General features: G+C 42.0%; 1 long non-coding RNA gene across 2 annotated transcripts in view; it reads right to left on the bottom strand.

Moving 5' to 3' along the window:
* Positions 1-25,227, bottom strand: part of LOC114897441 — a 54,069-nt gene that overhangs the window by 11,365 nt on the left and 17,477 nt on the right. The window contains exon 3 of one of the 2 annotated variants that reach the window (XR_003794132.1): positions 650-724. The exons of the other annotated variant lie outside the window; for it this stretch is intronic. This is a non-coding gene — a long non-coding RNA (uncharacterized LOC114897441). The remainder of the gene's footprint in view (positions 1-649; positions 725-25,227) is intronic. 2 annotated transcript variants of the gene reach the window in all.

The following is a 25,227-nucleotide window of genomic DNA, read 5'->3' as shown; positions in this document are numbered from 1 at the left end:
GCAGTGGTTGAGAGTCCGCCTGCCGATGCGGGGGACACGGGTTCGTGCCCCGATCCGGGAGGATCCCACATGCCACGGAGTGGCTGGGCCCGTGAGCCATGGCCGCTGAGCCTGCGCGTCCGGAGCCTGTGCTCCGCAACGGGAGAGGCCACGACAGTGAGAGGCCCGCGTACCGCAAAAAAAAAAAAAAAATTAAGGAAGCTGTCAGTTATTATTCAAGTCCTGGCCACTTTGAACTGATTGGTAAAGAGGTTACTGTTTGGTTTCCTGCACTGCTACCAGAGAGTAGCCTGACTTCCTGTAAGTCGGACTTAGAGCAGGCCGAATTCCTGGGCTAGTTGCTGCAGGTTTGTGGATCAACGTTCTGTGTTCACATATGGTCGGGCCACTGTCTGTGAGCGTGTTCAGTGTCTCAGCTGACAGACTCCTTTCCCGAACTGACATCAAGAGATAGTTGGGGAATTGTTGTCTTTGTTGCTAAAACTTAAATAAAAATGTGTCTACTATTTTTAATGCCTAAGGGCTGATTCAAATCCAACCTGGATGTGGAAAATCAAACCCGATCTGGGGTGATATTTAAGGCAAGCGCAAAAAGGGAAAAACAACTTCACCCATATCAACTATACCATAATCAATTTGGATGCTGTACCGAGTGGTGAGTGAAAGAAGCGAGAAAGGCATTTCTCAACCTGTGCAGTGTCTTCAGAGCTGCTGCAGGAGAAACCTGAAAAGTTAGGGAAGATTAAAAAGAATATAAGTTTTCCTTATTAGGCAGAAGTTCTGGTAAATTACTGGTACATTTCACATATTAAATAATGACGCCAATATAGATATAACCTAAGTACAGCCACATACCCAGGGTTGTAGGGTATATTTGGGGGCTGAATTTAAGAGACTTGAAAAGTGCACAACAAAATTTTTTAACGAAAGAGGAACGAAATTCTAGGATAAGCTTCATCTTTGTAATAATTTCCCTTTAAAAAAATAGACAGCTTATCAGTAAGAAAGCCTCCTAATAATCTATTTGACAATGTTACAGCTACATTTTCACAGTATATGTTTATAAACTTTAATTACTGGAATTAAAAGAGAGCAGCACATATGGTAAGACTATCTTAAAATGTAAAGTGACAGGGCTTCCCTGGTGGTGCAGTGGTTAAGAATCTGCCTGCCGGTGCAGGGGACATGGATTCGAGCCCTGGTCCAGGAAGATCCCACATGCCGCAGAGCAACTAAGCCCATGCGCCACAACTACTGAGCCTGCGATCTAGAGCACGTGAGCCACAACTACTGAGCCCGCATGCCAAAACGACTGAAGCCCACGCTCCTAGAGCCTGTGCTCCACAACAAGAGAAGCCACCGCAATGAGAAGCCCGCGCGCCGCAACTGGAGAAAAGCCCGCACTCAGTGATGAAGACCCAATGCAGCCAAAAATAAATAAATAAATAAATAAAAATTTAAAAAGAAAGTAAAGTGACAGACGTCTATAAATATTAAAATTCTGTAATTGTCAGTATAGTTCATTAATTATCTGTCTTTGGATCTTAAAAATAGGAATGATATTTATTCACAAACATTCAGCCATTTAATGAATAAGACCTTGTATGAGGAAAATAAGACACGACAAGCTGAGGCCTTTTTAGGGTTAGTATTTTACTTTTAATAGTCATGCAATCAGAAGTGGTGTGGTGACTTTTAATATGGTTTCATAGTGTGACTATTGCAAACCAGAGCTTAATTTGGATTTAAATAGACTGAATTTCCTCACGATTCTTCCTGAGAACTAAAGAAAAACAGTGTATCTAGTGGGATCATGGATATTGACGGGAAATAATTGGAATGTTATCTGACCGTTGGATAACGTTAATATTAGAGTAAATAAAATATTAGTAATGCTTGGCTTTTCTTCCACTGGGGAACCTCATGGGGGTTTGGGCAGGGTGACTGAAAGCTTCCTCTCAAGGTTATCTAAACCAGGACTTTTCCAAAGTTAATCTTCATACTAACTGTCTTGGGATATGGGTTCAGGGTGGGGCAGAGATGCTAGGCTGCTAGTCCCAGGACTTTAAGCAACAAGGTCTGGGCCATCAGCCACCAAAGATTTTGATGTATTTCATACCTATCGACACATTTATACAACTTGGCATGTAAAACATTTTACAAACATCTCTAAACAACATGCTCATTATTTATTGTCTGTCCTTTAGCACTGATTCCTTTAGAGAAATCTGTTCCTCAGGGCAAACTCCCCAGTGGAAATCGCTATGAGCCCGGCAGGGGAAATTCCTGTCTGGCATTAACCATGGTTATCCCAGCCCTGTAAGAAACGCAAATGCTCAAAATGGTCATCATAAGTGAGAAAGTGGGAGGATATTATAATTCTGATGATTTAAATACAGGAGTCTCTGTATTATGAGATATTCTGAAGTAATGTGGTAAATGATTTCCACTTGCCTTTTCAAATTATTCACAAGTGGGTGCACTTGCTTTTGGCTATGGCGGGGGGTGAGGGGGAGGGCTTTGTATGATTACATTAATTCCTTTGAACAGGGGAGACGCGTGGAGATCCAAGCCCACCCCATCGGCATTCCCCTGTGCCTAGAGGGCAGGGGCTGGACAAGGCACCATTCCTTACTGTTTCCTTTTTAGACACTGCCAGAGGCTGCATGAGAAGAAAGGATCGTGGGCATCTGAGACTTGGAATTGGAATTCCAAGACCGTCCCAAGTCAAGGAACTTAGCCGGATGCCTGCATACTCCTTGATGCTCCAGCTCATCCTGAGTGCTCTCCACGACAGACTTTCAGCTCCCCTTTCCTCACCCAAATGTGCCTGACCTATGTCTGTGTTTCTCAAGGCAGGGATGGGTGACTGCAAATTATCCAATGTTTCATGAAATGAAAGAGAACTACTTTGTCTGAGCCTTCTCTCCATCTTTTCATATTCAAATGTCCCCTGTCCTTCACGGTCCACGTGGATGCCACCTCCTCCTTGGAGCCTTCTTGATCCCCACAGTTTACAAAGCTCTACCCCTATAGGACAAGGCTATTGCACTCGTGGCACTCACCTCCATCTGCCTGATGTTATACATGAGTACCAGGTCTCCCCTAAAACACTGCCAGCTCCATGAGGGCAGAGACTGTCTCACATATCTCTAGCAGGCACTCAGGAAAGATTCTGGAAAGAAGGCACAAATAAAGGCTACTATGTCCTAACGCCTGCCAAGGTGTTATTACAAACTAAAATAAAGCTCTTCTTATCCTTATAACATGTGTCACCTTATCTTTGATAATTCTAATGCCCCTTATATAGCATATTAAAATTGCTCAAGCATTTTCATAGACATTACTTTTTAAGCCAATGTAAATTTCCAATGTTGTGCCATGCATGTGATATTTGGAGGACAGTGCACCTGTTCTTTTGCCCCCATTACAACCAGCCGTTGGCTGCCTGCACCTCAATTAGAGATGTGCCCGGCTGACAGCTCTCTGGTTCCACAAAAAAGCCATAGCAGGAGCACAGCATGACGTTAGCTCTCCGGCTCAGGTGAGGTGAAAAACCCTTAGTCCTGAAAGGAAGTGTTCTGCTTAATATATGAACAGGGTGAGTGGTATATTTTTTCCCTTCCTCTCCTCCTCTTCTTCCTCTTATTTTTTTTAAATTAACACTCCTTGTTCCCACAAACCTATTTTACTAGATTCAAATTGCCATTTTGTTTCCTTCTACTTTTCATCTACATGAACTTCTGTTGTTCTCACTAGTCCTTCTTTTTCTATGTCTTGTAAGTTTTCACCTCTTCTTTTCTACTTCCCAATTCTCTGAACCCTTTACTTTTATTGTCTAACCCTTTGCCACAGACTGAATGTTTATGTCCCTCCAAAATTCATCTGTTGAAACCTGACGCCCAATGTAACCATATTAGGAGGTGGCGCTTTTGGGAGATGCAGAGCCCTCATGAATGGGATTAGCGCTCTTCTACAAAAGACCCCAAAAAGGTCCCTTACCCCCTTCCACCACACGAGAACACAGTGAAAAGACAGCTGCCTATGAACCAGGAAGCAGATCACCCCCCTCACCAGCACTGAATCTACCAGCGTCTTGATCTTGGACTTCCAGCCTCCAGAACTGTGAGTAACAAATTTCTGTTGTTTATAAGCCACCTGGTTGGTGGTATTTTGTTAAAGCAGCCTGAACGGACTAACACAACATCTAAAATGTGGTGTCTATAATGGTCCTCTTATTTATCTTTTTAGTGATCATTTGTTTTCTCTTGTTTCATCAGTGTCTCCATTTTATAAATTTTCTATGTCATCATTTCCTCTACTATTTCAATTATTTTTCCATTTAAAATCTAGATGATCCAAAACCAAAATGAAACAAACAAAAAACCAAGTTCAGAGAATTACACTACAAACACCTGGGCCCACTATTCTGCTAAGTTGGCTTCAGATTTTAATTTTCTTGGGAAATAAAAAAAAAAAATAGGTCAAGCAAGTTCTTTTCTATTCCTGTTTTAATAAAAACAAAGTGTTATCAGGAATTGATGTTGAATTTTATCAAGTGCTATATCTGTGTTTTCCAAGATGCTCTCGTTTTTTCTTTTAATCTGTTAATGTGACAAATAACATAAAAGCAATTTTCTAATTTTAAACCATCTTTGCACTCTGCAATTAATCCAATTTGTTCGTGATATATTCTTTTATTTCTATATTGCCAAAGCTCAGTTTGCCAAAATTTACTTAGGATTTTTGTAACAATGTTTGCATATGAGAGCCTTTGTAACTTTCCTTTCTTCCACTATTCTGGTCTGAGTTGGGAAGCATTTCCTCATTTGCTATTTCAGAGTTCTTATACCATCCAGATAATCATTTATTATACACTTAACACTTCTGGGGTTAGGTTTTTTGGTTGATTTTGAACTACTGATAAAATTCTTCCATGACTTTTGAGATTCAGCTTTTCTGTTCCTTTTCCAGTCCCTTTTGATAAGTTATATTTATTTGGGGAAATTGTCCATTTTATATGTTCCCAGCATTGGCATTAAGTCGTGAATAGCACTCTCCTCTGGTTTTCAAAATCTCTGCTCCCTCTTGGCAAAAGTTGTCTTATTTAGTTTTAGTGCGTTGTGTGTGCTTAATCTCAGGTTTTTCCTGCTCCATCTTGCTTGCAGGCCTTACCATTTTATTGCAGTGAATCAATTTTGGTTTTTATAATCTTCTTCATTGTTTCTTTGTTTTCTATTTTATTAATTTATGCTTTCTCTTAATTCCTGGTATCTCCTATTTTCGGGTTCATTCTGCTGAGTATATATCTCATTCTTTTTCCAGTCTTTTTTTTTTTTTTTTTTGCTAAGCTATGGCATTTAAGATTATACATGTCCTAGTCACTGCCACTTTTGATGGACCCTGCATGTTTCTGTCTATTTTATTTTCATGATCATTCAGTTACAGACTTATTTTATAAGTGGAGAAGCAGTTTTGGGTTGTGATAAAGAGGATGGTTCTGTAATCGAAAGTGGCGTCCGGCCACTCGCTGCTCAAAAGCACAATAATGAGGCCACGTTGGTGGAAAGGAAGGTTTGCTTTATTTTGGTCGCCGGCCACCGGTGCGCGGGAGGGCGGATGCCCAAAGGCCCACTCCCCGCAGCCCCACAACCAGGGGGCAAGAGCTTTTATAGACAGAGGGAGGGGCTACGTGCAGAAACAAGGCAGCCGGCTCTGACAGTCATCTTGAAAATGGTCATCGGTGGTCTGACCAGCGTCATCTTGATTGTGTAGGTACAGTTAATCTTGAGTTCCAGGATCAGTTTGTTTCCATTTCTCTGAGGCCAGTTCTCAGAATTGTGGCAGCTTAGGTCATGGCTACAGTCTGGTCATCATGTAGTTAACCTCTTCCACATGGTGTGGGTTTCTGTAGCTACAAGACAGCTCACAGGATACGGCTCAGGATATTATCTGTAGCCCTCGAGGAGGACCTAAAAGTCCTTGACTTTGCTTAATGGCTAAACTATTATTATTTGGTCTCCTTTGACGGTTTTCCTTCGTTTCTGCATTTTCTCACTTCTCTGATTAAACTTATTCTTTGGCTTACGTTTTTCCACAGACAAAAGGCAGGTGGAGGACCTGGGGCGGCGGGGCAAGGACCGCAGGGTCCTGCTCCGTGTCAGTTCTGCCTCTTGGACAACTTAATGAACCACTCTGTGCCTCAGTTTCATTATCTGCAAATGGAGATAATGATAGTTCTTATGGCACAGGGTCTTTACAAGCATTACGTTGGCTGATCCATGAAAGATGCATTGAAGAGTGCCTGGCACACAATCATTGCTCAGTTAACATTAGCAATTATCATTCCATTTTAATTTTTTATTTACTATGTTTTAGAAGTTCTTTTAAATTTCAAAATATATGAAACTTTGTTATTAATTTCAAGTTAATAGCATTGAGGAAAGAGAATTGTGGCCAATATGATAAAAATGCTTTGGTATTTGCTTTGTGGCCCTAAAATATCTTGCCACATATACGTAAAAATTATGTCTGTTCTCTGTGGGGCATAGGGTTTTTTATACAGCAATTAGATCACACTTGTTGTGTTATTAAAACATTATGTGTCTTTGCTAAACCCTTACCTACCTGATCTATCAATTACAAAGAGTGATGTGGTTAAAAACCTCTCCTTACCCTGGTGCTTTTGTTTATTTCTCTTCTGTCAATATTTGCACTTTACATTTGAGGCTATGTCATTAGGTGCATACAATTTCAGAATTATATTTTTAGGTGAATTCATTCATTATTTAACGATTTTCATGATCCCCAATAACGCTTTTCACCTTCAACTCTTTGATGCCCAGTATCATTATAGCTCACAAGTTTTGTTCTTTTTTGCTTCTGTTTTGGTATATGTTTGGTTTTGGGTTTTTTTGATTCTTTACTTTTAACCTTTCTAGGTCATTATGGTTTAAGTATATCTCTTGAACACAGAATATAGCACAAATTTTTAAAATACAATTTTTAACTGATATTGTATCCATTTAGGACTACTGATATATTGGATTTATTTCTACCATCTTATTTTCATGCTACTTTCCATACTTTGCTTCCTATTTCTCCCTTCCCATCTCCTAGTGAATTAATAATTTTCATTGCCTCTCTCTTTTATTTCCAACTCGTTTGTAAGTTATGGTTCTACTTTTATTCTTTAGGAGTTACCCTTACTACTCATGACGTATATTTGACTTAAAGCCAAAAGTTAACCAATATCCTTACTCTCTTTTCAAATGTCACCAGGATTTCAAAATGCATTTTAAAATGCCTATAACCTTATATGTTACATTTTCCAGTAGTTTAGCTACAACATTGTTCACATATGCTCAAATTAGTCATTATTGTTATTGTTAGTTTACAACAACAATAGCTAGTGCTTTTAAAATTTAGCCAAAATGTATACATTTGTTTGCTTTCTATTTATTCTTGCAATTCAGTCTTCCCTTCTAAGTGTAGTTTTATTCTTCCTGAAGAGGAAAATTAAATGGTGCTTTGGGTATGAGTCTGTTAAAGTAAATACACTGTCATGGTCCAAGTACCCCCCAAACCAAGAAATGACCGTAAACTGATATCTGTGGGCTGGGACCGTGGGTATTTGCCGAATCTACTCTTTCCCTGAGGTTACTGTCTTTCAGGGGCTCCACATTTACGTGGGGATCTCAGTTCCTACCTTTGCCCACAGGAGGCCCAAGGCCCCGTTTCTTGTACCCACAGTAAGGTTAAACCTAAGTCCCTATTTCCAAGGGACACTTTGCTGCTGCTCCCAGCCATGTGCTCACAGCTCCCCATATTTCTCTGGGTGATGCTTTCTTGAGCACTCAGCTCTACATTTTAGAGAATAGTTGTTCCATTTTTATTAGCATTTCGAGGAGTTCTCTGGAGGGGGGTTTTCAATATATTTCATGCACAATATTGTCAAGACCTAAGGCTTAGATCTACAGCTTATGTCAAAAAATGGGATCATATTTTATTTTATTTATTTATTTATTTATTTATTTTTTAAATGGGATCACATTTTAAATCAAGCCTCCCTCTTTGATACTATCGTATATACCTTTCCTCTCTCCCAAAGGCTTAAGTAAATACTGAAACAAAGTACATTAAAATAAAGTCTTAAAATAACTCTCAATAACCACTTTTGCTCTGAGCAGCACCTGTCTCCCACTCCCTCAAAAATGGGAAGAAGATCGTTTTTCATGGATGGGTTCCTCTTACACCTTTCCTTTTATTACGTAGACAGTTTCCGAGACAGGTTTGTTGATGCTACTGTGAGTTACGGATTCACTTTGAACCTTTAAAGTACAAAATGGTTCACAGAAATGAAACGTTTCTGCACTAGAGAGGCAAACTGCCAACAGTTTACAAGAATAGGTTCCGGACTTCCTTGGAGCAGTGGTTAAGAATCCGTCTGCCAATGCAGGGGGCACGGGTTCGAGCCCTGGTCCGGAAAGATCCCACATGCCGCAGAGCAACTAAGCCCATGCGCCACAACTACTGAGCCTGCGCTCTAGAGTCCCCGAGCCACAACTACTGAGCCTGCGTGCATAGAGCCTGTGCTCCACAGCAAGAGAAGCCACTGCAATGAGAAGCCCGCACACCATAACAAAGAGTAGCCCCCGCTCGCCGCAACTAGAGAAAGCCCGCAGGCAGCAACGAAGACCCAATGCAGACAAAAATAAATAAATTAAAAAAAAAAACTTAAAAAAAAAAAAAAGAATAGGTTCCAGCAAACCCCTTTCCCAAGACCCTAAGAACCAGGTGTTCCTTGTGTGGAATATTTATTACAAACTCCTGAAACACTGGAGATGTCAATTGCTCTTCAGAAGACCTGTTCTTTAGCACTAAGTTATGTACGGTGGCTGTCCCCAAGGGTCTAATTTTATCCTTTCACGGGTCAGACATACGCACACACACGTTTCTAAAAAAAAATCAAAGTCTCTGGAAAAGACTCTTTTTTAAAAATTTTATTTTATTTATTTACTTTTGGCCGTGTTGGGTCTTTGTTGCTGTGCGCGGGCTTTCTCTAGTTGCCGTGAGTGGGGAGCTACTCTTTGTTGCAGTGCGCGGGCTCAGGAGTTGTGGCGCATGGGATTAGCTGCTCCATGGCACGTGGGATCTTCCTGGACCAGGGCTCGAACCCGTGTCCACTGCATTGACAGGCGGATGGAAAAGACTCTTGTTGGGCTCAATTCTCTCCTTATAGCCAAGGAAGGAGAAATAGCAATAGAAAGAGAAAGAAAAACCAACCCCCCCTCCCCCCCTGCTCTGATCAAGAGAAAGAAAAGACTTTTCTAGTTCATGAAAGTCAGTATCTTAGAAAGGTCTGGGCGGCTCAAGGGGAAAATCACCACAGCAAAACATTACGGGTTCCATCTTCACGTTTCTCACAATGAGTAAAATGCCATCATGCTTTTTATTGATGCTTTGAGCCATATAACAGATACAAACGTAGAGTTTAACACAAGCACAGGTGTAACAATGACCCAAGTCAAGAAACAGCAAATGATGGCTGTCAGAGAGCAGCTCCCTAACCATCATTTCCTGGTCGCCCCGCCCCACGCCCCTTCCTCCCTATGCAGGTCACGCTCTCATTATTTCCCCCCAAATATGCATTCCCAACAATACAAAATAGTTTTGCCTATTTATGAACATCATATGGACTTTTAAATAAAATCATGATGTTTATATTCTTTTGTGACATGTTTCCCCCTTAGCATTGGTTCGTCCAGGTTGTCATGTGTAACTGTAATTCATTCATTAGCATTGCAATATAGTAATCGCCCTCTGACTCTACCAGGATTTACTTCCTTATTCTGTTGTTAATCCATCATATTTTATGGCGATAACCTCCTCCAAATCCTTGATGTTGACCATGTGCTTCCCAACTCCTCACCCCAGGGGAGAGCATCCAGCTCTTTAGATGCCGTGGGCATGGCATGTATTATTTTGGTCTTTCACACTCAAGAGAATCTGAAGTTGTTTATATTTTATTTGAAGTTCTTGGAATGCAAAAAGTTGCTTGGTTACTAGTGAATAATATTTTTCAAGGTAGTTTTTCACCAGAAATCACAGCATGCATCTCAGATAAGGCACATGGTGAGTGGCCAGCAAGTTCTTGTGGGTGATAATACTGATGACGCCTGCCTGGTTGGTCACCAGAAACACTTTCAAGCAGAGTTTTGAGTTAGGTATTTGTTAAGCACATCTTTCCTTTCCACGCTGAACTGAAATTATTTAGATTAAAAGAAATTCACCTGATACTTTCTAAATTTTTATTTATTTATTTATTTATTATTTTTATTTTTTGCTGCACCTTGCAGCTTGCGGGATCTCAGTTCCCCAACCAGGTTCTGAACCCAGGCCACAGCAGTGAAAGCCCTGAACCCTAACCACTAGGCCACCAGGGAACTCCCCACCCGACGCTTTTTAACAACCGAAAAATTGTGAAGGTAGCAGTGTCATGAAGAGGAATGAAAGAAAAATCAAGCCCCAGATCCACTTTGAAGCCCCGTTTGTTGGTGGTCTCTTTAGCTCTGTCACCTTCCCCCACAATGCCCGGCAGCTTGTGTGGTGTCACTTGCTGCCAACTCCAAATCCACCAGGGCCAATGGACAGGAGAAATCTTACACCTATTTTGGTGGGAGGCTGCGAGGTTTCCAGCAAACCATTAGTTGCTTTTTCCACGACATTGTCTGATTGAATAATCTATAGCAGTAAAGTGCTTTTAACTTTTTCTTTTCCTTCTTAACTAGGAAATATATCAAATATAAATGATACCTAAAATATCTGTACAGTTCAAGAGAGTAATAAGGCAAACATCCGTATATAACCCGAACCAAGAATCAGAACGTAGGCGGCACCCAAAAGTCCCTCCCTCATTCCCTCCTGTCCCCAGTAGAAACGACTGCCGTTTATTTTGACGTTTCTAAGAATCATTTCCTTGCTTTTTTTTTTTTTGCAGTTTTATTGTCTATGAAAGCATAGTTTTGCCTGTTTTTGAATTTTATGTAAGTGGAATTTTATTGTATGTATTATTTTGTGACCTGCTTCTTTTTTTCAATTGTGGTAAAATACACATAGTATAAAATTTACCACCTTAACCATATTTAAGTGTACAGTTTGTGGCATTAAGTACAGTCACATTATTATGCTATCATCACCACTATCCATCCACAGAACTCTTTTTGTCGCACAAAGTGAAATTCTGTACCTGTTACGCAATAATTCCTCATTCCCCACTCCCCACAAGCTCCTAGCAACCACCATTCTACTTCTGTCACTATGAATTTTACTAATCTAGGTACCTCAAATAAGGGGAGTCTTACAGTATTTGTCCTTTATCGACTGGCTTATTTCGCTTAGCATAATGTCCTCAAGGTCTCCATGCTGTAGCATGTATCAGAATTTCATTACTTTTTAAAGCTGAAAAACTTTCCATTGTATATATGTATGCCGCATTTTGATTACCTATTTATCCATTGATGGATACTTGGGTTCTTCCACATTTGGCTGTTGTGAATAATGCTGCTATGAATATGGATGTACAAATATCTCTTCGAGTCCTTGCTTTCAATTCTTTTGAGTATATATACAAAAGAGGAATTGCTGGATCACACGGTAGTTCTAGTTTTAATTGCTTGAGGCACTGCCACGCTGTCTTCCACAGCAGTAGCACTGCTTTGCATTCCCACCAACAGTGCACAAAAGTTCCAATCTCTCCACATTCTCATCAACACTTGTTATTTTCAGTTGTTGTTTTTTTTAATAGTGGCCATACTGATGGATGTAAGGTAGCATCTCACTAGTGTTGATTTGCACTAATTATTAATAATGTTGAGCATTTTTTTCATGTGCCTATTGCCATTTGTGTATCTTTTTTGGATAAATGTTTATTCATGTCCTTTCTCCATGTTTTAAATGGGTTGCTTGTTTTTTTGTTGTTGTGTTGCAGAAGTTCTTTATATAGTCTGGATATTAACCCCTTATCAGATATATAATTTGCAAATGTTTCTCCCATTTTGTAGGTTGTTTTGTTTTCTCTCTAATTTTGTCCTTTGATGCACAGAAGTCTCTAATTTTGATCTAATTTTTTGTCTGTGTTTTTGGTAACATATCCAAGAAATCTTTGTCAAGTCCAGAGTTCAAGAAGCTTTCCCCCTATGTTTTCTTCGAAGAGTTTGATAGTTTTAGATCTTAGTTTTATAGTTTTAGGTCTTTGATTCATTTTGAGTTAATTTTTGTGTATGGTGTAAGGTAAGAGTCCATCTTCATTCTCTGCTGTCTCTACCCAGTTTTCCCATCACATTTGTTGAAGAGACTGTCCTTTTCTCATTGAATGGTTGTCAACAATCATTTGACTGTACATATAAGGGTTTATTTCTTGGCTGTCTATTCTATTCCATTGGTCTATATGTCTGTCTTTCTGCCAGCACTAAACTTTTGTGATTACTAGAGGTTTTTAGTAAGTTTTGAAACCAGGATGTGTGAGACCTCCAACTTTTTCTTCTTTTTCAAGATTATTTTGAGTATTCAGGGTCCCTTGGGATTCCATATGAATTTTAGGATATGACCTGCTTCTTTCATCAAATGTCAAATGCTTGTGAGTTTCTCCTGGGTTGCACATAGTGGTAGTTCATTTGTTTCCAAGGCCACCTTTTTTTTTTTTTTTTTTGCGGTACGCGGGCCTCTCACTGTTGTGGCCTCTCCCATTGCGGAGCACAGGCTCCGGACGCGCAGGCTCAGCGGCCATGGCTCACGGGCCCAGCCGCTCCGCGGCATGTGGGATCTTCCCGGACCTGGGCACGAACCCGTGTCTCCTGCATCGGCAGGTGGACTCTCAACCACTGCGCCACCAGGGAAGCCCTCCAAGGCCACCTTTATTCAGTCTACTGTTGTTGGACATTTGGGTCCTTTCCATTAGGGCTACCAAGAAGAGGGCTGCTATGCACGTTCTTACACAAATCTCCTGGCACAGATATGTAACAGTTTCTCTAGGATGTATGCCTAGGCACGGAATTAGTGAGTCACATGGTATGGTCATACTCAACTTTACAGAGTAGTGTCAAACTATTTCCTAAAGGGTTGGTACCTATTTACGCTCCCACTAACAGTATGTAAGAGATCCCATTGCTCCACATCTTCATATATTTACCAAATTTTGTTTATTACAGCAAAAATATTAGAAGCAATGTAAATATCTATCAATGGGCAGTTGGCTATATAAATTATGTTAGTTATAGAGTGGGATATTTTTCAACCATTAAAAATGACAAGGACAGCTAAGCTTTATTGAGCTAGGCACTTTACAGACATCATCTAATTTGTTCCTTACAACAGCTCCATGAAGTAAATATTATTATTCTACCCTTGTTACAGGAGAAGAAACTGAGACACAAAGATAAAAAATTGCTCGCCCAATTTCACGTAGCTCATAAATAGAGGCCAGGATTCATTCCAAGGCAAACTGACTTCCATAGTTATTATAAAATGGTCCAAAATAAAAATTTAAAATCTAACAAAAGTAATCAAGAAAACCAGAAATAAGCAAATCCCTTTAGTCTTCAGGCTACCTAACCTTTATACGCAATTCTGTGGATTTCTTTTCACCGAAGCTCACAAAAACAAATACAAATTTTCCTCCCTGGTCACTCTTTGAGGCACAATCAAAAGGGTTATGTCATTTGAAGAGTTACTAAAAGTCAAAATAACACTGGAAATATAGTTCTCATGCCTAACAACAGGGCCATTCAAAATCCTTTTTGTTTGCAAAATACTCAAAATGTAATACATTTACGCTTTGTCAATCAGCTCCAACATGTAAGTAGTTTTTAGAAACTGGAAGAGGACTTTCCTGGTGGCGCAGTGGTTGGGAATCCGCCTGCCAATGCAGGGGACACGTGTTCGAGCCCTGGTCCGGGAAGATCCCACGTGCCACGGAGCAACGAATCCCATGCGCCACAACTACTGAGCCTGCGAGCCACAACTACTAAGCCCGCGTGCCACAACTACTGAAGCCTGCGCACCTAGAGCCTGTGCTCCGAAACAAGAGAAGCCACTGCGATGAGAAGCCTGCACACCGCAACGAAGAGTAGGCCCCACTCGCCGCAACTAGAGAAAGCCCGCGCCCAGCAGCAAAGACCCAACGCAGCCAAAAAAAAAAAAAAAAAAAGAAATTGGAAGAGCCGCCAGCTCCTGTTTTAGAAATCCTCTCTGTCTGCCAATATCCCTTCCTTTTCACCCCATTGTCTCCTCTTCTCAGCTGATGGCCTCATGTCCTGCTTCATAAAGACAGGCACCACCCCAACTTCCTGTCCCCTAAAGTAGAAGCTCCCCGATCTGCTGCCCTCCCCTCCTTCTTCCACAGCAGAGAGCATCTCTCCCTGTAGCAAAGGTCCCCCCCGCCCGCCGTGCTCTCCAGCCATCACTTCCCACTCCCTCAGGAAGACCCGTGCACCGATGATCCCTTCTCATCCCACTTCTCCTTCTCCGTTCAGCCTCTCCCATAAGCGTATATTCCTGCTCTGGTAGCTCCCACCTTAACAAACAGATAGACAGAGGATGAACTGGACATCCGGTTAAGACGGTGCAGCGTGTTCGTGCTCTGACGCACTCTTTTTCTCGAAACGTATAGTAATGAGAGAGAAAATACAAAAACAGAAGACAGAAATGCAAACTGAGCTCAAAAACAAGAAAACATCACTATGGACCCAAAACAGAACAGAACTGCAAAGCAATAGGCCAGCTGGGCTCCAGATCCAGGTGAGGGTGATGAGGTGGAAGGATGCTAAGCCAGGCCAAGGGCTAAGCCAGGCTCGGGGCCGAAGCTGGGGCCGAAGCTGTGACACCGCTGGCTCCTGGAAGGAGGTGGAAGCAAATTGTTCCTGAACCTTCTAACAACCACATCTTTTATTTGCTGTGTTCTGATGATTTTGACCTCTGGGGCCCGGCTGACCTTGGCGAGACTGCCCCCCACCCAAAGGTTAGACAGTTCCTAAAGATGGTAAACATCTCTACCAGGACCCAGTAACGTGCTAGGGACTTTCTCAAGGAGCATATAATTCTCTGCTAGGAATGGCACGGCCCTGCTCTGGAATCCCAGGGGCCTGCACTGTGATTCTCCCACTGGGGCTTGCAGCAAGCTGCACACCGCATCTTTTCTCACCACTGACACCTCCAGCCCCACAGGGTCTGCTGCATCATATGGCCCAAGTAAGGCCGCTTGCACCACCAGAGCCTGAACATGGGCCAGAGCCCTTTCTGCTCCACTCAAAGCTGGCAGCCTTCACGCCATCCAGTAGGTGGAGGTGACAGTATTCTCAGCTGTGGAATGCACTGCTTCCAGAACCCAAGGGTATCCCACCAGGGGCAGTGCTTCCTTCCCTCTGGTAAGGATGTTATTTTAGAGAAGACGTCCCAGGATGTGCCAGATCTCTGAGCTCTAAAGTCTTCCGTCCAATGGCGGGGCTCTGAGTCTTCACAGAGTTCATTTCCCGCCCTCTAGAGTATGTGTGTCTCACAGAGACTTCTTGGTCATCCCGTCTCATTGAAGTGAGACCATCCGCCCATCCCAGCGTCTCCTGACTCTACCGTTTGCCTGGGTACCTCAGGCCTTTCCACTTAGCTGCGTACTGGTCGTCCCTTTCTCCAGGCTTCCAGGAGCCACCCCAGCAAGGAATTCTCCCCATCCCCTGGGGCCCTTGCCAGATGTTAAATCCCATCTCCCAAGAAATTGCTTATCCAGCGTCACATTCCACTAGTCTTGACTGAGCATCTTTAAAATTTAATTCCAGGGCTGCCCCCCTGGCTCCTGCCAGCAGATGCTGGATGCTCCCTGCCATTCTTTTGGTGTATGGTCTCTTTCCTCCCTTATCATGCCCAGTGCATCTTCAGCTGGTTGCACTGGGATGTAACCCTAGTGATCATTCTGGCTGCCAAGAGAAGAGGTGGGGACCCCCAAGAGGGGACAACTGTTGCCTCATAGGCAAGGTCTCTGCAGTGTCTTCCCATCTAGCACAAGTGCTAACTCTGACTGGGGAAGGGTGGGCACCTCTGTAAGCCTGGAGGATGGAGGTGGCTGGTGGTCACAGAGCTGACATGCGCAGGGCATCCATTCAGGTGACTCCATCGTATGTTTCAGAGTCTCAGGTTTTCCCCAACGGGGCTCAAATTTTTGTGTTACAGGCCTGCCTTGGCTAAGCTTGCAGACGTCTCTAACAGCTGTCTTCAGCCTACTCTCCACTGCATCTGCTCTTCCACTGCAGGAGAGAAGGGCCCCTCTGTAAGTTACCACTGAGGCTCACACTTAGCCATTAACTGCCCTCAGTTTCTCATTATCCCTCTGCAGGGCATCAGTACAATTTAACAGTAACCAGTCAACTCTGTTTTTGTAGCTATGGCTCCCCCATATCGCTTGAGTGCCTGCATCATTGCTGTAGCCCTGGCACTGGGGCATTTTTTCACATCACCACTGGTGAAATTGTTAGTAATTAAGCCTCCACCCTGTGCCAAGACGCTTCACGCCCCACTGACCAACCGGGTTGGCATCCTCTTGGCCCACTTAGCAGTGCATGGGGCAATCTCAAATGCACATTTCTCATCTACTGTCTTAGGTTAATCCTGGTACCACTCGGGCTAGTTGAGGTGCTCCAGGAAGCAGACACCAAGACAAGACTAGACATGCAAGAATTTATGAGGGGAAATGCCCGTGAAGGAAAAAGAAGAGGCATAAAGGGAATGGCGCGGGCTTAGGGACCTACCGCACTGCAGTTCAGGCCCCTGTGAAGGAGACAAGGAAGGGTGGAAGGTTAGGTGGGAGAGTCTTAAACTGCAATGCAGTGCTAAGAAAGTTCAGTAAGGCTGGAGGGGAGTCCTTGAGCCAAAGTCACCTTTCAAAGGAGTCTCGTGTCTCCCATAAACAGGTTTTCCTCCGGGTCCTTGCTGTGCCTGGACATGTCCTCTGCATGAATGTGGTCATGGGTACCAGAGCACAGCCGCTGGTGCCATCAGCTATTTATGCTCTTAATCGCCAGGTATCTGAGAGGTGCATGTTCTTGGCCACCACAGAGACACCTCAGACACTGGGATGCCCAGGCATATGCTATGAAGCAACTGCTTTTATGCATTAAGGAGTAAAAAACTAGCTTGAAAATATCTCCAGGAAACCAGAAACTATAAACATTACATTAACAAAGAAACAAATAGAACCTCTAAAATTGAAAAACTCTGTAACTGAAATTAGTTAGTCAAAAAGAGTTCAACAGCAGGCGAGACAGAGCTAAAGAGAACATTCCTGAACTGGATGTTGATGTTGGTCAGAAGAAATTATCTAGAGCGCAGCACAGAGGACAAAAAATACAGAAGAGAGGATTAAAGGCATAGAAGATAGAAGAGGAGGGTCTGATATACATTTATTGAGAGTCTAGAGAGGATGAAATGAACAAGTAAAAGACCATATTTAAAAGGATAATAACTAATGACTAATAAAAGAGACAAATCCACAGATTAAGAAGTTCATCAAATCTTGAGCAGGAAAAAAGAAAATCCACATCTAGACACATCAAAGGAAACTAAAACAAAGCAAAAGAAGTTTCTGAAAAACCCTAAAACAATATCAATTATTTTAAAATCCAAAGAGAAAGACCTTAAAACCAGCCAGAGGGGGAAACATGAATTACCTTGGAAAGAGTTACAGTCAGACTGAGACCTAAGTCCTTAACAGCAACAAAGGAAGCTTAAAGGATGAGATTTTTCAACGTGCTAAGAGACCATAATTGTCAGCCTAGAATTATTTCAGGGAGGAGGGCAAATAAAGACATTTTCATTCAAACAAAACAGAGAGTTCACCACAGCAGAAACTCACTAAAGTAAATTCTAAGGGATATACTTTAAAATTTATTTTATTTATTTATTTTTGTCTGCGTTGGGTCTTCGTTGCCACGCGCGCGGGCTTTCTCTAATTGCGGCGAGCGGGGGTTACTCTTCCTTGCGGTGCGCGGGCTTCTCATTGCGGTGGCTTCTCTTATTGCGGAGCACGGGCTCTAGGCACGCGGGCTTTAGTAGCTGTGGCATGCGGGCTCAGTAGTTGTGGCGCACGGGCCTCATGACTCCGCGGCATGTGGGATCTTCCCTTAACAGGGCTCGAACCCGTGTTCCATGCATTGGCTGGCGGTTTCTTAACAACTGCGCCAACAAGGAAGTCCAGGGATATACTTTTAAAAAGGAAAATAATCCCATATGGAGGGCCAGAGATGAGGAAGGAATGAATAGCAAAGGAAATCATAAATGCTTGGATAAATTTAATAAGCACAGACTGTATAAACCAATAATAATGACGTCTTTGGGGATTTAAAAATTGATACAAAGGTAATTGGTATAATCTCTATGGAGGGAAACTTGGCAATATCTATCAAAGTTACAAATGTACATGCCCTTTGATTTAGCAATCCCACCAAGAATTCTAGGAATTTATTTGAAGGTTACATAGTTCTTATTATAATTAGTCTTCCCAAATGCTTTGATTACAAATAAGACTATTTCAGACATGTGCACACTTAGTGGAACTAACAGAATCCTGAAATTGTGTGATTCTTCCCAAATTCTTTGATTCTTACTGGCTCTGTGTTTGTTTACCCCCACTGGATTTATAGCAACTTCTATTTCTAAATGTTTTACAATTGAATCACAATTTAAATGCATTCAGGAGATCATGTTATTTAGAGATTCCGTGACAAGTTAATCTATGAAGTTACAACTCTTTTTAATATTATAAACAAAATAGCCCCTAATTTATGTTTTTTAATTGCTGAAATGTCTCTTGTTGAAGCGGACTACATTTCAAAAGCTTTTATCTACTTGTTTGAGTTCAAATGAATTTTCCCTAAAAGCAGTTTTATCAATAATGATTATGCTTACAAACAATCTCAAGCAAGCTGATATAACCCACAATGAGCTGGAAAATAGAAAAAGGAAAATTGACTATGGCTAGAAAATAGAAAATCGAAAAGAATTAGAAATATTTTTCTTCAATGTTGGTGCCTCAGGAAAAATGAGTAAAAATAGTGTAGATGCAATTAGACAGGAGACAAATAGCATCTTTTGTGAAACTCTGGGCCCTTTGGAAGCCTTTAGAAGTCTGTGGAAAACTTATAAATTGTATGATTTCCTTTTTCCTTGGAACAATGTCTAACAGGATAACATTTTCGCTTTAAGTCATGGTTAGTGTCATTGGTGGTGCCCAAATGGAAGCTAAGAAAGAAGAATAGAGCTAACCATTTCTAAAGGAACGGAGAAAGAACTGAGAGAGGATGGGGGACAGAGAGGGTAAAAGAGAATGAGTCCGTTCCCAATAAAGCAATTGCATGAGATTAAATAAACTAAATTGTAAATGGTAAAAAAGGAAAAGTAGACAGGGACAGGTATGTCCCCTGAGGAATGATCACAATCCCTGGCCCTCATGTAAGCTCAATAAATGTTTACTGAACACGGCAGACCTGGACTGAACTGGATGGAGGATGCCCAGGAGAGAACAGCTTGGGGGTAAATGTTAGTTACCCCTGTTGACCACCAGGTGGCAGCAGCATCTCATGACCTCTCCGGTGTCCCAGGAAAAACCCGGAGGGCAGGAAGAGGGGTCAGTCTACAGGTACTGAATTGTGTGTATGAAAGTTCATCAGTCAAATGTTCATAATTGGGGAAGAACCTATATGACCTTTCTCAAATCAGGTGAAGTGCACTGGAGTAATATTATTGATGGAATTTTGGCCCCAAACTCCCTATCTAACTTAACCTAAAGTCATTGTTCTTCAAAAATTTGCACCGCCTCCCCCAAAAAACTACATGTGTACATTTCTAACCATTAATATCAAGTTTAAAACACATGGACTGGGTGACTTAGCAACAGTTTTGATGACCGACCTTCAGAAATAACTATTGCTACAAGGTGTTACCTTTTTAGTGGCAGCTGTGAAATGACCTATTTCTCCAAAATACAATTATTCCAAGCTCCATTATTTCAGACTGATTCATATATGAATATTCCTCTGGGTATTACTAAAGTAAAAATCAAGTGAAACAGATTAAAAACTATATTTAATGATCCCCAAAGAACCCCTTTTTTAAAAAAACCTTCTCTCTGCCCATGCTACAGAATGATACCAAGATAGTTTAAAAGTTTAAAGCAAGCTAAGCAGAAAGAAAAACAAAATGTTCTTAGAACGTGTTGACAAAGATTTGGATAAATCCTTAAGAAGATAGAAAACATAACTCAGAGATAATGTGTTTTTCTTTTTCTCTTTTTTTCCCCTCATTTTTTTTTTTTCTCATTTATCTAAGCACTGACTGCTAGATTGGGATCACTTTTCATGAATTCTCCTTTCTCCGTGTACACACTGAAGGTTCACGCCTCTCTTCTCCTTCTGTACTCCCTGGCTGACGGTCCATCCTTCAGCACAGTTCTGTTTATCTCCTGGGGGAAAACTCCAAAATTATAGCCCTCACACAGATCTCCCTTTCCCTGCCAAGACTCGATCCTTTATCTGCTGAACACCTGCTACTGGGAATCTGTGAATCTTGGATCGCCCCAAGAACAAGATTGAAGTGAGGTTTCATTTCCTTTTCCTTACTAGGCAGGATTTCACATATGAATTCTAACATTTATGCAAGGCTCACTGGAAATGCATTTGATTGCAATGGACTTGAGTCTTGGACTCTTGACACTTTCCAAGGAGTGCTTCTGGGCCTTGACCATTTGCAGTAGTGGGTGCAGGGCCATGGTATCCTTGAAGTTTTATAAATAGACCTAGGATGAATGAAGGATGCATACACCCATATTATTATCCTCAGGTCTACAGTTTAACGTGGATAAAATGTGATGAGGGCAAAACCACAATGAGATATCACCTCAGGCCTGTTAGGACGGCCATCATTAAGAAGCCAAGAGAGGGCTTCCCTGGTGGCGCAGTGGTTGAGAGTCCGCCTGCTGATGCAGGGGACACACGTTCGTGCTCCGGTCTGGGAAGATCCCACATGCCACGGAGCGGCTGGGCCCGTGAGCCATGGCCGCTGAGCCTGCACGTCCGGAGGCTGTGCTCCGCAACGGAAGAGGCCACAACAGTGAGAGGCCTGCGTACTGCAAAAAAAAAAAGAAGCCAAGAGAACCGATGTGGGCGAGGATGAGGAGACATGGGAACCCTGTGCACCGCTGGAAAGATTGTAAATTGGTGCAGCCACTAACAGTATGCAGGCTCTTCAAAACGTTAAAAATATAACTACCATATGATCCAGCAATTCCACTTCTAGGAATATATCTGAAGTAAACGAAGACACTATGTCAAAGAGATATCTGAACCCCCAGGTTCACTGCAGCATTATTTGTAAGTGGCCATTTACAGATGAATAAAGAAGCTGTGGTATGTGTGTGTGTATATATACACACACACACATATACATATACATGTATTTCAGCCATAAAAAACAAGGATTTGCAGCAACATGGATAGACCTTGAGGGTTTTATGCTAAGTGAAATAAGTCAGACAGAGAAAGACAAATACTGCATGAGCTCCCTTATATGTGGAACCTAAAAGACGAAACAAAACAAAAAACCCAACAACCTCATAAGAAAAGAAATTTGACTTGTGGTTACCAGAGGCGGAGGGTAGGGGAAGGGGAAATTAGAGGAAGGTGGTCAAAGGAACAAATTTCCATTCATAAGATAAGTAAGTACTAGAGATGTCATGTACAACATGATGACTGCTGTGTGATACGTAGGGAAGCTGAGACAGTAAACCCTAAGAGTTCTCATCACAAGGAGAAATTTTTTTTTCTTTTTTTTTGTATCTGCATGAGATGATGCAAGATACCTAAACTTTCTGCGATGATTGCTTCTCAACATATGTAAGTCAAACCATTAAGCTGTACACCTTAAACATATACAATGATGTGTGTCAATTATATTTCAATCAAAGTGGAAAACGACAACAATAACAAAAGGTGTGATGGGAGTCCATGATATTAAAAATAGCATTTATAAAAAACACCAGAATTCTCCTTTGTTCCATTTACCACATAGGACCTACTTTGAAGGGAAGTCTTGTAATATACAGAAGACAAGGGCAATATATTTGCAGCATATAAGTGCTTGCTTTCTGCAGGTTCGACAACTGGTTCTGAAGTAGTCTGATATGGCAGCAGTGTAAAGTATATTTGCTGATTTTGTGGATATTTTTTTAAATATCCTTTAAAGTTGAAAAGGAAGGCTATTTAATAGATCATAGAAAATCATGAATGCCAATGGAAGTAATTTGGGCTTTATTTGTTAAATTAGGCAACAAAGGGCCACTAAGATATTTTGGGAAGAAAATACTAGCATTTGTGTTTTAGGAAAATAACTCCTTTAAGGATGTAGATCCAAAGCTGAAGTCAGGGGAAATAAGGAGTAATTGCAAAATATTGGGCAACTGCTGATGGGTCCTGGACTTGTGAGGTGACTGGGACAGGTGAGAAGTATGGAAAACTTTGTGGGAATTGAGTTTATGGAGCTTGGGGACAAGGGAGTGGTGAGGGAAGGAAATAAGCGATGGTTGGGTGGTTTCATAGTTTGGGTCTCTAAGAAGACAGTGAAGTCATTAAGGGAGGGGGCGGGGCAAAAGAGGAGGAAAAAGTACGAAAAGACAGTGGGTTTGGCTGGAGGATTTATTAGTAAGACACAGCCGTGAAGATGTCTAACAGGCATCTGAGGAGTCTGTGTAGATCTCAGGAAGGGTGAAACTAGAGCTATAGAGTTGGAATTCTTCTGTGTGACCGCCAGAGGTGGAGCCGGGAAAATGGATAATCACCTTGTGAGAAAACGTAGAAAGAAAGAGAAGGGTGCTGAGAAGGAACCTGGGGAACATTTCTATTCTGGGGTGCAGAGATGGCAGAGCAGCCAGTGGGGAGCAATGAGTAGCCAGAGAAAGGGGAGAAGCAGCAGGGTTCAAGGACAGGAAACCCAAGACTGCAGCCAGTTTCAAGGACAAAGCTTGAGACTGGGCTGTGGATTAGTTTGCTAAGGCTGCCATAACAAAGCACCAAAACATTAGTATTTACCACAGACCAAGTGGCTTAAACGACAGAAAGTTATTTTCTGAAGTCTGCAAGTCCAAGATTAAGGCGTGGACAGCGTTGTTTTCTCCTGAAGCCCTCTCTCCTCGGCTTGTAGAAAGTGTGTCTGCACATGGTCCTTCCTCTGTGTGTGTGTCCTAATCTCCTCTTATAAAGACACATTGGGTTAGGGCTCACCCCCATGACCACACTTCACCTTAATTATCTCTTTAAAGGATCTACTTCCAAATACAGTCACATTCCGAGACACTGAGGCTAGGACTTCAGCATATGAACTGGAGCGGGACACAATCCAGCCCATAACAGGCTGGGAGAACTGAACATTGCTCACTGGCCAACTAAGGGATATGGATTGTAATGGGCAGAGTTAACCCTTACTGAGCACAAAGTACACGCTGGGCCACATCGGGAGCACCTCACGTGTGTTAACTCATTTTAGACTCATAACCACCCTATGAGGTAGGTGCTAGTATAAGCATCACCTCTTTCTCCAGAGCAAGAAACAGAGGTACCAAGAGATAACTTGCCCAAGGTCACACAGCTGGTAGAGTCCCTCAGCTCAGTTTCTATGCAGTGGATTTTGGTCATGATTTCTTAGTTTACTATCAGCAGCAGAGATCTGCAGAAGTGGTGATGTTTCTGATACTAAGTAAGACAGAAGCATTTTCCCATCAGCTGGCACTGATTGCAGGCTTTCTTTGGAGTGAGGTGAATTCTGGTGGCTACATGCAGCAGTTTGAGGAGAAAGGAAAAGAAACAACAACTAACAGATGGTTCTGATCAAATGCCTCTGATTGAAAAGCTCAAAGAAAGTAACCCTATTATGACTTCAAATGTATTACATCTATTATGACTTCACACTTATTTAAATTGTGCTTCCTACTGGTGGGGCTGCAATCCAAGAAAGTACTGTAAAATGCGGGGAGCAAATATTCAACATTGCACTTATATGTCTACAAATAAGGGTATTTAAAAATTGTGGTATGTGCAAACTGCTTTTAATCCTGGATTTTCTAGTGATTTGGGCTTTATTGGTTTTTAATCAGAGAAAACTTGGACAACTCTTTTTGACTCCAGATTAGACTTTAATGTGGGAAGGCCGAAGAGAAAGAAACACGCACTAAGATACACACACATACACAGTCAAACATGTACACTTGGAAGTAAAGAAGTGAGAGGAGAAGAAATAAAATCAGGTCACTAAAAGAGAAATGCAAATCAAAACTACAATGAGGTACCACCTCACATTGGTCAGAATGGCCATCACTAAAAAGTCTACAAATAACAGATGCTGGAGAGGGCGTGGAGAAAAGGGAACCCTCCTGCACTGCTGGTGCGAATGTAAGTTGGTGCAGCCACTGTGGAGAACAGTAGGCAGGTTCCTCAGGAAACTAAAAATTGAATTACCATATGATCCAGCAATCCCACTCCTGGGCATATACCCAGACAAAAGTATAATTCAGAAAGATACATGCACCCCTATGTTCACAGCAGCACTATTCACAATAGCTAAGACATGGAAACAACCTAAATGTCCATCAACAGATGAATGCATGAAGAAGATGTGGTACATGTAAACAATGGGATACTACTCAGCCATAAAAAAGAATGAAATAATGCCATTTGCAGCAACATGGATGGACCATACTAAGTGAAGTAAGTCAGAAAGAGGAAGCCAAATACCATATGATATCACTTATATGTGGAATCTAAAATATGAACCTATCTAGGGCTTCCCTGGTGGCGCAGTGGTTGGGGGTCCGCCTGCCGATGCAGGGGGCGCGGGTTCGTGCCCCGGTCTGGGAGGATCCCACATGCCGCGGAGCGGCTGGGCCCGTGAGCCATGGCCGCTGAGCCTGCGCATCCGGAGCCTGTGCTCCGCAACGGGAGAGCCACAGCAGTGAGAGGCCCGCGTACCGCAAAAATAAATAAATAAAATAAAATAAAATATGAACCTATCTATGAAACAGAAACAGAAACATGAACACAGAGAACAGACTGGTGGTTGCCAAGGGGGAGGGCGTTGGGGGAGGGATGGAGTGGGAGGTTGGGGTCAGCACATGTGAGCTATTATATACAGAATGGATAAACA

Source organism: Monodon monoceros, unplaced genomic scaffold, assembly GCF_005190385.1.
Source record: "Monodon monoceros isolate NGI ecotype Baffin Bay Population unplaced genomic scaffold, NGI_Narwhal_1 Super_Scaffold_17, whole genome shotgun sequence".
NCBI lineage: Eukaryota > Metazoa > Chordata > Mammalia > Artiodactyla > Monodontidae > Monodon > Monodon monoceros.
Note: the sequence above shows the minus strand (reverse complement) of the source record. Positions and strands in the feature narration are given on the sequence as shown.